We start from the raw sequence: 15,525 nt of genomic DNA on the forward strand, positions 1-15,525 counted from the left end.
TAAAGTAAATAAAGTTCAAATTGAAAAATAATTAAAAGGATCTAGCTATTCCAGGTGGATTAAAAAATGGTCTCAGATCTTTCCAGATTATCCGAGTTCACCAAGTCATCCAATCCTCAGGGAAATAAAATCAATGAAATCAGATTCTGAAATTCTGGAAAAAGAAAACGCACAAACTCAAAACACAAAACAAAACAAAAATCTCTGAAGAGGCAGCTTTGTGCAGTAGACGGAGTACTGAATGAGACCCAGAAAACTTGAGTTGGGGTTATCTGTGGCACATTGCATGGGGCATTTTTCTGGGGCTGTAGTAGACACTGTGACCCTGCCCTGATCCTAATCACAGGCCCAGGGACCCATCTCCCAGATGCTGTGGGCACTGAGATCTAACAGCTCACAGCTGTTCCTTTCTCTGGGAACCATCCACTTCTGATAGCAGCTCCCCACTTTTTGGGGGAAAGCCTACAGCCAGAGCCCTTCAGGCCAAGACTGAACTTTCTCGAGGTCATATCCTTAACCAGCACTTGCTTCTTCCTTATGCTGCTTCTCTTACTCCCTCAGATGTTTTTCCTGAAGAACACTCCCTCAATAAATCATGGGCACCCGAATCCCTGTCTCAGGCTCTGCTTTTAGGGAATGTGTGACCTAAGATAGCAACTCAGTTTACTTCTCTGTGGAGTGAAGTGGGAGGCTGGGTTGATTAGCTCTGAGGTCCCTTCCTACTCCGATATTCCTTGGTTCTTTTTTGTGCATTATCTCACTTCTATTTCCAAAATAGACCAAGCTTAGAAGAAAACTGGTGATAGTATTGGAATAGCTGCATTTCCATGTAGCTTACTACATAACTGACATAAGCTAAGGGTGTCTTAGCTAATCAGATCTCAACACTTCCTTCGGTTACCCCTGGCAATGGGATTTGGAAGTGTTGCAGGGGTGACCACTGTGGCGTGATTTTTATCAGTGTGCTTTATTATACACACACAAAGTTCCTGGCTTTCTGAACCATGCAGACATTTCAGAGTGCTGAGTTCCTGGAATGTGAACCTATTCAGTCACTTCTATCAGCCTGACTTGGTACTTGTCGACACCTAGGCAGATATTTGGAAGTCTCACATGGTGTTCTTCACATAGAACAATTTGTAAGTCATTTACAGCAATAGGCAGACTGTGTTCCAAGTTATTTGTATCTAAAAAATGTTGGTTGCACATGATTGTATTATTTTCAGTCTTGGCTTGGGTCATGGAAAAACTGAAGATGCATTAGATCATCAAAGTTAATGGCACAAACAACCTTGCAAAAGAAAAGATCTTCTCCTAAATTAAATCTTTTATAATTCCTCTATTGGATGGTTAATTCTAACTATCCAGTGTCTCCCCTTTTTTTGTCTTTAAAAGTTACCAGCCTGGGCAACATGGTGAAACCCCACTTCAACAAAAAATACAAAAAAAATTAGCCGGGGGTGGTGGCACGCGCCTATAGTCCTAGCTACTCAGGAGGCTGAGCCTGGGAGGTCAAGGCTGCAGTGAGCCGTGATCATGCCACTGTACTCCAGCCTGGGCGACAGAATGAGACCCGTCTCAAAAAAAAAAAAAAAAGTTAACAGCCTTTGCCAGAACTTTCTCATATGACCATTGCCAAGTAGCCATTAGTGACTTTCATTTAGGAAACCGTATTAAATGAACCGACTGAACATGCAGTTCTTGGTGTGGAACTCAAGATCTGACTGCTTTCTCTTCTACTCACTTCACCTTGTTAGCATAACAAGGCACTCAACACTCCTGTGGCTGAATGAGTTTTGCCATCAGTGGGAGACAATTATTCCCGAAGGGTTCTCTGAGTGTTGCTTAGGGAATACTTAGAAATACTTAGAAAGTGCACCCCCAGCAGGGCTCCAAGTCAGCTCACAGTGTTCCTTCCAAACACACAGAACTAGCTGGGGATCATAGCAACGATGAATTCAGAAGTAAGTGGCTTTCTGCTGTTTGTGTCCCCAGATCTGAACAGTCCCGAGCAGAGACCCCTTAGGGAGCTCCCTCTGCCTTGGGCTTTGCTTTGAGCTCTGAATGGGGTCTATGGTGGGAGAAGAAAGGAGGGTGAAGGATTGGCATCTACTTATGGGCTTTGTACTAAGGGCCCTGCCTTATGCCAAAGGGACTGATGGAGTGGACTCAGGGCTCCTTTTACTGTGTGCTGTGTGTCCTCTTCAGTTCATTTTCCTAAAATCCAGCGCTATCCAGCTTCCAGGGTTCAGGAGAGGAATGGTTCGATGGGGACAGGACTGGGAGACAGAAGACCAGGCTCTAAAGACCAGTGTGAGCTTGGCCAAATCAGTTAACCAGCCAGGACTTAGATTTCTTCAACTGAAACAGAAGGGGCCGAGGACAAAATGCCTCTTTCAATCATAGAATTGTGCCATTTTAGACATGATAAAGTATCAGAAATCATCAAGACCAACCTACCAACCTCCTCAATGATGGATGAAGAAATGGGATTGGAAGAGTCACTTCTGCACCTGCCAGGTCTGTGCTCAGAGTCACTCAGCATGGGAACTCTAATCACTGTGACTTCTGACTGTGCACCTGCCAGGTTTGGTGCCCACCCCAAGCTTTGATGATGTTGGTGACCCAGAGTCAGTTTCAGGGTTTAGTTTGAAAGTAAACTTTGGGACTCTCTGGACAGTTTCTGGCACCTAATTTGCATGTACTCTTCTATCCAGTGTAGGTAAAGTGGGTGTATAAGGGGAAATTTTAAAAATGTAGGTTATTGTCAATTTCCTTACATATATGATGTAATTTGAATGTCTCCTTCAAAATTTGAGTATTGAAATTTAATGGCCAATGTGACAGAATTAAGAGATGAGGCCTTGAAGAAGTGATTAGGTCAGCAGGGCTCCTCCCACATAAATGGGATTAAGGCCATTTAAAGAGGCCTCACACAGCAGTGTTAGGCTGTCTTGCCCTTCTGCCTTCCACACGGGAAGATGCAGCATTCTTCCCCTCAGGAGGACACAGCAACAAAGTGCCATCTTGGAAGAAGAGAGATAGGGCCCTCACCAGCTGGCACTTTGAACTGGGACTTCCCAGGCTCTAGGACCATGATAAATAAGTTTGTTCTTTATAAGTTACACAGTTCCAGGTATTTTGTTAAACCAGCACAAAACTGACTAAGACTCCTGAGAAGAAGGTGAGGGGTTCATTGGTACAATACTAGGTTGGGTAGTGGTGGGAGTGGGCACTGGGTGTGTGTCCTACTCAGAGCATAGCACAGTGGAGGTGGAGAGAAGATGAGGAGCATGATGCCTGGTTGGTGATAGAAGGGTATGGGTATTCCTCAGCATACTTCCTGGTGTTACTGATTAAAAGGCTATGGACTACTTCCGTAAAAGAGCTCAGACCTTGGACAGGTTCACTAATTCAATAAGCAGGGACACTACTGTGAGTTGTTTTCCAGGGCTGAGCTGAAAGAACACTTGATTGTCCTACAATGATGGAGTTACAGAGTATGGAGACCCAAGATTAACCTTTCCAAAGCATGCACTGGGAATTACTCTGGGTGTGGCTGTGGAGAAAGGAGAGAAAAACTGAGAAACTCAGAGACAGAGTTTGAAGAGGACTTTGTAAGTGAAGGTTTCTACCATCCCTTGGTAAGTGCCACTTTAAGGAAGAAAGGGGCTGGCTCCCATTTGGATCTACACATCCCTGGGGAAGATATCAGAATTTTCCGTTAAAAAACTTAGGAGTTTTAAGATCCATAAAGTCTATGTGGGGAATTGAGTTGGTAGCCAAACCCTTGAATTAAAGCTTGATTTCAGAGTCTCAGTAGGTGTGGGTGAGGTGAGGTGAGGATGGCATGGGTGCCTCACCTAAACAAATGAATCATGGAAAATACCTTGAATCACCTAGCCCCACCTTCCTCCCACTGCAGGAATCCCTCACACAACAGCTCAAACAGATGATCCTGTAGCTTCTGTTTTGGTTCGTCCATTGACAGGAAACTAACAAACCTCTTAACAATGATAGGCTTCAACAACCCACTGTGGGCTGACGTTAATTGTTAGAGGTTGCTTCCTTGCATGAAATTAAATATGCCTCCCCTTGGCCATAGTTCTGCTCTCTAAACAATTATACTGACTTTCAACATACTGTCATTCCAAAGAGAGCTATTCATCCCCCACCTTACTCTTCCCCCACTGTTTTCTTTTCAGGCTAAATCTCCTCAGTTCATCCCCTCATTGATCACAGAACACACTTCTAGATGTCTCTGGGCTCCTTTGGATGTCTTCTGATTTGTCAACATGAGCTATGACCCGGCCTCTTTCTTCTCTCTGTAAGCCAAGAGGACCATAGCACTGGGCTTTCCTGCATGTGGCAGTTAGGAGTTTTCTGAGCCTTCTTGAATGATTTTTTTTTGGCAGTCTGGCCTGCCCTGTGCCTAGTGACCATTTGAGGCTGCCCAAAGGTTGGGGGACTTTGCCCAGGTGGGAATAGTCTGACCTGCAAAGCTTCTTTCCCCAAGAAATATAGGGGAACTAGGTTGGAAAAGCCTTGCCTGTCCTCTTCAGGGATCTGTCTATTCCTTAGAATAGTCTGCTCCTCTCATTTTCTCAAACATCATGGCCCCCCTAAGGCCCAAGGCCACAGCACAGAATTAATTTTAGTCCTAAAGAAGAGTAGATAATGATCTGGCATTTCTGATCTCCATCCATCCATCCATCCATCCATCCATCCATCCATCCATCCATCCATCCATCCTAACATCAATCATTTATCAGCATGCACTGAGCACTGACTTTTTCATAGGCAATGAACTAGGAGGGGAAATAGGATCTGTGAGATGCAGTTTCCTGCTGAGGAATCTCTCTTCTCTTCCTGAGCCCCACCCCTCTGTAAGTAGTCAGAGACTTAAAGAAGACTTAAGAAGATCCACGAAGATTAAGGCAGAGCCTCAAGAAAGTCACAATCTAAAGTAAGTTTATAATGAAACATTTTAATGAGAGGTGATATGGTTTGGCTGTGTCCTCACTGAAATCTCATCCTGAATTGTAGTTCTCATAATCCCCACATGTCATGGGAGGGACCCAGTGGAAGGTAATTGAATCATGGGGGCAGTTACCCCCATGCTGCTGTTCTTGTGATAGTGAGTTCTCACAAGATCTGATGGTTTTATAAGGGGCTTCCTCCTTCACTGGGTACTCATTCTCTCTCCTGCTGCCCTGTGAAGAAGTGCCTTCCCCCATGATTGTAAGTTTCCTGAGGCCTCTCCAGCCATGTGGAACTGTGAATCAATTAAACCTGTTTTCTTTATAAATTACCCAGTCTCAGGTATTTCTTTTAGCAGCATGAGAATGGACTAATACAGTAAATTGGTACTGAGGAAGTGATGCGCTGCTATAAGGACACCCAAAAATGTGGAAATGACTTTGAAACTGGGTAACAGGCAGAGGTTGGAACAGCTTGGAGGGCTCAGAAGAAGACAGGAAGATGTGGGAAAGTTTGGAACTTCCTAGAGACTTGTTGAATGGCTTTGACTAGAATGCTGACAGTGATATGGACAATGAAATCCAGGCGGAGGTGGTCTCAGATGGAGATGAAGAACTTGTTGGGAACTAGAGCAAAGGTGTCTCTTGCTATGCCTTAGCAACAAGTCTGGTGACATTTTGCCCCTGCCCTAGAGATTTGTTAAACTTTGAACTTGAGAGAGATGACATAAGGTAGCTGGTGGAAGAAATTTCTAAGCAGCAAAGCATTCAAGAGGTGACAGAGCATGAGAGTTGGGAAAATTTGCTACCTCATGATGCAATAGAAAAGAAAAACCCATTTTCTGGGGAGAAATTCAAGCCTGCTGTAGAAATTTGCATAAGTAACAAGGAGCTAAATATTAATCACCAAGACAATGTGGAAAATATCCCTAGGGAATGTCAGAGACCTTCACGGCAGCCCCTCCCATCACAGGCCCAGAGGCCTAGGAGCTAAAAATGGTTTCCAGTCCCAGGACCCCACTGCTGTGTGCAGCCTAGGGACTTGGTGCCCTGTGTCCCAGCTGCTTTAGCAATGGCTAAAACAGGCCAAGGTACAGCTTGGGCCATGGCTTCAGATGGTTCAAGCCCCAACCATGGCAGCTTCCATGTGGTGTTGAGCCTGCAGGTGCACAGAAGTCAAGAATTGAGTTTTGGGAACCTCCATCTAGATTTCAGAGGATGTATGGAAATGCTTGGATGACCAGGCAGCAGTTTGCTAGAGAGGAGAGCCCTCATGGAGAACCTCAGCTGTGGCAATGTGGAAGGGAAATGTAGGGTTGAGTCCCCACATGGAGTCCCCACTGGGTCATTGGCTAGTGGATCTGTGAGAAGAAGGCCACTGTCCTCCAGACCCCAGTATGGTAGATCCACCAACTGCTGGCACCATGTTCCTGGAAAAGCTGCAAACACTCAATGCCAGCCTGTGAAAGCAGCCAGGAGGGGGGTGTACCCTGCAAAGCCACAGGATGGAGCTGCCTAAGGCCATGGGAGCCCACCACGTGGAGCCCACCATATTTAGAGCATCCACATGACCTGGATGTAAGATATGGAGTCAAAGGAGATTATTTCAGAGCTTTAAGATTTAATTACTGCCTCTTTGGATCTTGGACTTGCATGGGGACTGTAGCCCCTTCATTTTGGCTAATTACTCCCATTTGGCTAATTACTTCATTTTGGCTAATTACTCCCATTATTTATCCATGCCTGTACCTCCATTGTATCTAGGAAGTAACTAACTTACTTTTGATTTTACAGGCTCTTAGGTGGAAGGGACTTGCCTCATCTCAGATGAGACTTTGGACTTGGACTTTTAGTTTAATGCTGGAATGAGTTAAGACTTTGAGGGAATGTTGGAAGGGCATAATGATGTTTTGAAATGTGAGGACATGAGATTTGGCAGGGGGATCAGGGGTGGAATGATATGGTTTAGCTGTGTCCCCACCCAAATCTCATCTTGAGTTGTAGTTCCTATAATCCCCATGTGTCATGGGAGGGACCCAGTGGAAGGTGATTGAATCATGGGGTCAGTTACCCCCATGCTGCTGCTCTCATCATAGCGAGTTAGTTCTCATGAGATCTGATGGTTTTATAAGGGGCTTCCCTCTTCACTGGGCACTTATTTTCTCTCCTGTCTTCTTGTGAAGAAGTGTCTTCCACTGTGATTATAAGTTTCCTGAGGCCTCTCCAGTCATGCAGAGCTCTGAGTCAATTAAACCTGTTTTCTTTATAAATTAACCAGTCTCAGGTACTTCTTTATAACAGCGTGAGAATGAACTGATACAAGGGGGCAAAAGGGAATATCCCCAATACAGCATATACTAAAGGAGATGTAAGAATCTCAGGCAGTAGTATAGGAAAACTGGGGTGGTAGGAAGAAATAGCAAGCTTAGTTCAAAAAGCATTACTTAGATCACCATTATGCCTTTTGTTTAATTGAAGTTTATATACTTAATTTGCTGAAAATTTATACAACTCTAAAAGAGAGTAGGATGTTTTCATATTTATGACAAAGGGGCATGGATTTTTAAAAACGCCAGGAATCCCTGGCTTGGAGCTTATTGGGAAGGGTTGGGCCCCCTTCCCTCACTGCTTCTGTTCTCCCTTTCTCCTGAGATGGATGTAGCTATTTTTACTCTCACTGCTTATGGCTTACAGTTCACTGATTCTGAAGAATGGGGAATCTTTTCTTGACACACCCTATAGATCACCTTCTGGGACATTTTCTACTTCAAGTCTAGCTGCCCATGGTGTGGGGAAGCTGAGGAATAGAAGACAGGTTAGTCAGCAGGAATTGGCATTTTGTTGCTGTGTCCCCTACCCACTGTCTGGCTTCTCTGCAGGCCTTGCCACTTCTGTGCCTGCAAACACCTTGCTTCCTGGACCACCTCAAACCCTTTCCCTTAGTGAAACTGAGTCCAAGCCAAAGGTGGCAGATAGTCTACCCCCACTGCATACCACTGGGATGGTGCTGACATCCCAGAGGATGGTGCCCGTGGATGCAGAACAGTCAGTAGTAATGAAACTCACAGTTGGCTAGGAACTTATTAATAGCAGGCAGGGTTTGCAGCATCTCATTCAACTGCCTTGCACCAGCTGCTGTAGAGGTAACACAGCCCTACCTCTACAGTCCCATCCCTGCTTCCAGAATTTGCTCTATCTTCCAGGCAAAACTTTCCCAGGTCAAATTGCCCAAAGATTTATCTTATCTAGGTCCTGGGGGACTTTGTTCCTTTAGCGCTGTTTGCTCTAGTCAAGCACCTATCAGTTCCAGGTGGGGTTTTCCTGTGTATATAGTAGGTGCTCAATAAATGTTTGTTGAATAAAAGATATGTTGGGCTGTTAAAAGAAAGCTGTATTGGGCTGATGGCAGGAATGGTTTTTGCCAGGTAGAATTCTTGAATCTCGGAAATGATTTTCATGGCGGGAAATGTTCCCGTGTGTATTAAGAGTGATGAGCTGGTGTAGTTTTACTACTCGGTTCCCTGCAGAGAATCTGGCAGATCATGTGCATTAGAAAGTCTGGAGGTTGAGAAGGAGAGCCTAGCATGCTGAGTGTGTCCACAAAGAGAGATATTAGTGAGGCATCTGGGTCTGACCAGCTCAGGAACCTCGGAGAAGCAGGTGGGCTGCCTCAGGGGAGGTATCTCACCAACAAAACCCCATCAGTCTCAGTAAGTGGGAGCAGGGCTGGCTCCATAATTTTCAGGGCCCAGTTAAAATGAAAATGCTGAATGCCTTGTTCAAAAATTATAGAATTTCAAGATCGTGATGGCAGATCATTAAACTAATCACAAACTCTTCTAAGTGCAAGGCTTAGTGCAACGGGTAGGGTTACATGGCCCTGGGTGGGAGTCATTGCCTGTCCATATTTCCACTTTAAAGGTAGACCAGTGGTAGCATTTTGGGAACGTATTTTCAGTCAGCTCCTCTCTGATGCATTCCCTTTTTACTCTTTCCTTGGCCTATTAGCATGAAGCCCGCTTTGCTCTGGTTGCAAACTCACTGTTTATTTGGCATTATCTCCTTGCTCTGCTATTAGCAGCTAGCAAGTCTGAGGTCCTCCACGGTGAATAACATTATCTGTAATCCTTTCAGAAATGCTTAGCGGTATTTTTACCTCCATTTTACAAATAAGAAAACATATGGTCAGAGACACAAAGTGATTTGGCGAAGGCCACACAATTTGTAAGTGACAGAACCATGATCAGGATGGCTTCAAAAACCCATAGTCTTTCTATTCCCTACCTGTTCTTTGAGGGTACAATTGTGTCTTAATTTCTGTGTCATCTGCAGGGCCTCACACATAGCAGGCTCTCAATACTTTTTCTTATGATAAGAGAAGCAGTCAAAGGTGAAACTTGAAAGAGAGATTTAGGGATCTTGACTCCCAGGTAGCACTCTGTTCACCTGACTTGGGTACCATCCTGTCTATTTCTGAGCATCCTAAAATAAAGATAGTTGCTGTATGTTAGGGGTTTCCTGGATTATGGACCTCCATTGATGTTAAGGGTTTCCTTGCTTGGGCTTGATTTGCACATCTTCCTGCCTGTCATAGGCACTGACCTCATTCCAGCCAACCACATTGTCCTGGGTGTGTTCTCTGACTAAACCTATCTCCTCTCCTGCCCTGGGGAGCTGGGCTGATCATGCAGAAACTTAAGCAATTTGCTCTACCCTCTTTTCCCAAAGACTCAGCCAGAGCAGGTCCCCATCAGCTAGCTCTTTGCTCCCTTTCCCCAGGCTTCACCCTGACCCTCTCAGCTTTCCCAAAGCCCTTCCCAAACAGAAAGTAAGTACAATTGCTATCATCTCTCCAGGAAAGAGAGGAGAGAGCAAGTGAGCACACAAGAAAGGAGACCATTTTTAAATGATGCCAACGAGTCTACTTCCCATTCTTGCAGGGTAGGAGGAACATGGAGGTGAGCAGTATTCCAGGTAAAGTCATTGTGTGTGGCTATGACTCATTTTATGCCTAATCAGAACCCGTTCTAGGTGCCTGCAGGATGTTGGAAGAGCAGGTTTCACCAACATTGTAGATTCATGTAAAATAAAGCTTAATTGCCTTCCTGCTTTCACATGTGCAAGACACACATGTACAGGTGTTTCTTGGCTTATATGTATTAGTCCTTTTTCATGCTGCTGGTAAAGACACACCCAAAACTGGGCAATTTACAAAAGAAAGAGATTTAATTGGACTCACAATTCCATGTGGCTGAGGAAGCCTCACAATCATGGCAGAAGGCAAGGAGGAGCAAGTCACATCTTACATGGATGGCAGCAGGCAAAGAGACAGAATGAGAGCCAAGCAAAACAGATTTCCCCTTATCAAACTATTAGCTCTTGTGAGACTCATTCACTACCATGAGAACAGTATGGGGGAAACTGCTCCCATGATTCAACCATCTCCCACTGGGTCCCTCCCACAGCACGTGGGAATTCAAGATGAGATTTGGGTGGGGACACAGCCAAACCATATCAGCTTATGAAGGGGTTACATCCTGATAAACCCATCATGAGTTGAAAATATTGTAAGTCAAAGTGCAATCAATACACCTAACCTACCAAATATCATAACTTACCCTTGCCTACTTTATACATTCTGGGAACACTTACATTAGCCTACAGTTGGGCAACGTCATTTAACATAAAACTAATTTAATAGTAAAGTGTTGAATATCTCATGTAGTTTATTGAATATCTCTTGAAAGTGAAAAGTAGAATGGTTTTATAGGTACTCAAAGTAGAGTTTCTACTGAACGCATATTGCTTTTGCACCATTGTAAAGTTGAAAAATTGTACATCAAAGCAGCATAAGTCAGACACCTTCTGTACGCTTCACTGTGCTTGACACACCCACTGTGCCATGGACAGGTCATGTGACCCAGAGCCTTTGCCCTGAAAGATTGTCTACCATTCCCTGCAGCCTGGGACCCTTCATTAGAGTGCCTACCATACCCTGCAGCCTGGACCCTTCATTAGAGCCACCTCTCTCTAAATTATTGCTGCCTTGCCTACATAAAATTCCCCTGAGTCTCTGAGTGTGCCCAATAATTTAAGACTCTCCAATTCAAACTCTTCTCTCATTTTCCTTTGAGTGTGATTAGGTTAGTGCTTTGTGCAGCTTGGGATCTCACTTTGCTGAATTCCTTTTCCACTGGCTTCTGATGAAGAATAAATTGAGAGGGCTGATAGGGATGTTCTGCTGACTCTTGTTGTTTGGGACAAGGGGGTGTGTTGGCAAGTCTCATTTTGAAACTGTCACTTCTTCCAGAATATGCAATAGGACAGATTTTTACATAAATAATGTGGAAAATTGATTGTATGTGCCTGCTGGGCCATAGGGAATTTCCCTTTTGGAATCAAAATTTAAGAGATGCAATTCTGAGAACACTGCAGCTAACTGAAACGTCCATTTGGAAGAGCATGTTCTCTTGAGTCCTTCTGTGTGAGCCGGTTCAGGTTTCATGCTATTTTGCCCCCTCTGTTGCTATATTTTGTAACAACAGAGGAAGCGGGGAAAAACCCTGATCTTCTGATGTTTATTTGACTATTGAGGCTAATTGTTCATTTGCTGAAAAAAATAAGAGACCAAGGGTCTCTAAAATACTACATTGTGTGTGTGTGTGTGTGCATGCACATGTGCATATATGAGTATTTTTGCGTGTACATGAGTATATTCTTTGTCCGTGTGTGTTAGAAAGTGAGATGTGAGCATCAAGTTTAAAAATAAAGACAAGAACATTTTATAAAGAATATTCCCCCACCTCTTTTTTTGTCTTTTCTCCCACAAGGCACTGCCTTCCAGCTGTAATTACACCCTGTATTTAACACTTGCGGAGAATCACTTATACATGTCCCTGCATACTCTTGCATCTTCATGTTTATCTTTCAATATATAATTGCGGTAGAAAGACGAAAGGGATGATCAGATTTCAGGAGTAAGAAGCAAGCTGAAATCTGAGATCACAGCTCTTTATAAATGTTTGACTCAGGAAAGAGAATTCTATCTGCCGGACTTGGTGCTCAGACAAAGCCTCAAAACACAGGCAGACCTCCGCAGGCCATTAGAAAAACCATTTCTCTGGAATATGTGTCGGTGTAGAGAGGACGAGGAAAAGGTGGTAAAAGCCTGCCTGAGATTGTAGCCACTGGAGACTGCTGATGAAAATTGTGCATAGCTGAAAGAGCAAATCGCTCTAGTTTTTCAGTGATTGCGCTGGATTTTGAAATTAAACCCAGCGGGGCGAACGTACCTGCCTGAGCTTCAAGAGATGTGGCGGGCTGGTGGACTTGTGGGCTTGTGAGCTACGAGCATCTATGTTTCAAGCTGTGGAGCTCTGTGCCTGTCCCGCTGCAGCATCCGTGTGACTAGAGTCTCAGGACTGGTGATCTCTTTTTAGCTTACAGTAGTAGGCAGAAAGGAAGCAGATTTTACCTGGAGAGTGTGGTGGGGGAAGCTAAGGGCGGTGGCTTAGGTAGTAAATCACAGTTCCTTCTTTTGTTTTTTTCCACATCAGGGAGGCTTTAATCCTACTCTTCAGGCTAAGCTTAGGGGTGATTTAAACTGTTCAAAGTAAAGACCAGCTCTCAGAAGCCTTCAAGATTTCTAATTTGGTTAGAATTTACTTGGTGCTAGGCGGACAGAGGTGCTGGAGTGTCTTCTTTTTAGCAAGAGTTAGGTTTTAAAGTTGGCTTGTGGGGTGAAAATTGCAGGTAGTCACAATTAGGCTTGAAAATCCTTTAACAAAGTATCCGTCAAGCTGCTTAGACTGGGGAAGCGTGGGGAAATTTGTGTGGTTGGAGGGGAGTGCCTGTTCTCCCTCTCCTCCAGACTCACTTGGGGCATTTGCTCTCAGAAAATAGAGTAGGACTGGCAGTATCTAAGTTATTTTTCTCCCAGTCTCATCCAGCCAGCTGGGCATTCTTGAATTTGCTTAAGTTAAATCTATGTAGGATGCAGTTTTACTGCACCAATGGTGGACCAAAGCGAATGTGCATTTGCCTTATTTGGAAGAGGAGTGGGGTGGGCAGAAAACCTGGGATTTCATATCCTCAGCCTGACCCAGGGACCTCTGGCTTCACTGCGACACATTTTCAGGACCTCTAGCTAACAATTAATAGTTAATATATAATACTGAAAATGTGCTAGACATTGGTGAAAAGCACTTATATATATCAACCCATTCGATACCTATGATAATGCTATAACATAAAACTTTATTATCCCATTTTACAGATGAGGAAACCACATTTTAGAGCTCATTCACAGTTTTGTGCCTGAAGTAGCCTATGAAGAAGATGAGTGTCAGGAGTGTGGGTAGAGGCTGTGGAGAGGAACTGGAAATTTCAGCCTCTTTCTTGGGGTCCAATAGGGATGTTGTAAGTGGGAGGATCTTGCACTGCTCATCTACTGGGGCGTGGTGATGCCAGATTCAGCTGCCTTGCTCTCTGTCTCTGGGCTTTTGCACAGGCTGCTCCCTCTGCCTAGCATATTTGTTCCCCCAGTTTCACCCCGGTAACTCTTATTCATCTTGTAATTGCCCTGTGGGTTCTTCTGGTCTGCTGACAGACAAAACCAGTTCACCGAAACCATGGTATAGCAGTAAAGAAAGAGTTTCATTGACGTGAGGTCAACCACATGGGAGACAGAGTTATTACTTAAATCAATCTCCCTAAAGGCTCCGAGGCTAGAGGTTTTCAAGGATAGTTTGGTGGGCAAGGGGCGAGGGAATGGGGAATGTTGATTGGTTGGGGATGAAATCATAGGAGTGTGGAAAATGGTCGTTACGCACTGAGCCCCCTCTGGGTGGAGGGGGTCACAAGACCAGTTGAGTCATAAGTTGCTGGTCCAGGTGGAGTCAGCCAGTAGTCAGAAATGCAAAAGTCTAAAAAGACATCTCAAAAAGCCAATCATAGATTCTACAATAGTTATGTTATCTACAAGAGTGATGGGAAAGTTACAAATCTTGTGACCTCCAGAACAATGGCTAGTGGTCATTTAACTATGCCTATATCTTAGCAGAATTATGGCCTTTCATTAGTTTCACAAAGGCAGTTTAGTTTTGGGAAGGGCTGATATCATTCTTTCTTTAAGGTTAAACTATAAACTAAATTGCTCCCGAAGTTGGTTGGTCTATGCTCTGGAATGACCAAGGAGAGCTTAGAGGTTAGAAGCAAGATGGAGTCAACTATGTCAGATTTCTCCTACTGTCATGATTTTGCAAAGTTAGTTTCAGTCTCTCCTGGGCTCCTGTAGCTGGATTAGTGTCTGCCATGCCCCCTTTCACAACCCTCACTCTGTCTCTTTTATTAGACCAGATCCTTTTAGCCAAGGATAAAGACTTTCCACTGCTGTCTCCTCAGCACTCAGCACAATGCCTGGCTCACTGTAGTACTCAGTGAATGCTTGCTAAATGGATGTTGAGTAAGTAAAGAGGACATAATTTCCTGTCCAATTTCTAAAACACAGACACCTCCCACTTGATATCAGTCATCCCCTCCTAAAATCAGATGTTGGACACAAAAATGCTAACCGTAACCTATTTCTTATTATTTGAAATGGGAAAAATTACAAAATGGTACACATCAACCCCCAAATCTTTAGCCAATTTCTGAAAACATAGAAAAATGCCTATATGTAACTAAAAAACTTATATTAGGGTGTAAAATACTTAAAACATTCCTTCATGATCCCAGACCACTAATGTGGTTATTGACAAACAACTGCTTTGAGGGCAGTAAAATCTTCTCTTCCTATGTCATGGCTTTCCTCTCTGGTTTTACTTGCTTCTACAAGTTTTTTTTCCCCTATACTTTCTCAAATTTTGGGGACGTTTTACAATACTAAGCAAAAATCAAGGTAAATTATCCAAGTCTGTGGAAATACGTTTGGAGCAAGCATAGCACAGGCAGAGCGTGGCTTGCAGTGAATATGAAATCCTACCAATTGAATGTGGAATTTGCCTTGTCTTTTCCATACATTGTTTGGTTAAAAATAATGCCCTAGTATGTATGGGTATGTAAATGTATTTTTTTTCCTAAAATTCATACATCACCTGAAAAATGTTCTATCATAGCCAGTGCCGTCCTTTCTTCCTTCTGTTTTTCCTTTCTTCTTTCCCTTTTTCCTTCCTTTCTTTTTTCTTTCAAAGTAATTGAGTCCATAAAATTTGGTTATGACCAAGGAAGGGATCAGAATATGCCATATGACATAAAGATTATTTTGAGTAAAAGGCATTTGAGAATCAACAGATGCTGGAAGAGACTTTCTCTGCACTCCCTCATCTGTCTAAAAGCAGAACCTTCCAAAAATTCTGCTATCATAAATCCTGCTTTAAGGAAGTACCAGGGGGAAAGCTCCCATCACCAGAGATGAGAAGTTGACACTGGATGCATAAACACACCTTGTTAAAATAAGCCTTATTGTACTATGAGGAATTGATTGATGTGATTGTGGAGGCTGAGAAATCCCATGATCTGCTGTCTGCAAGCTGGGATAGCTGGTAGT

Source organism: Macaca fascicularis, chromosome 6 (assembly GCF_037993035.2).
Source record: "Macaca fascicularis isolate 582-1 chromosome 6, T2T-MFA8v1.1".
Classification (NCBI taxonomy): Eukaryota; Metazoa; Chordata; class Mammalia; order Primates; family Cercopithecidae; genus Macaca; species Macaca fascicularis.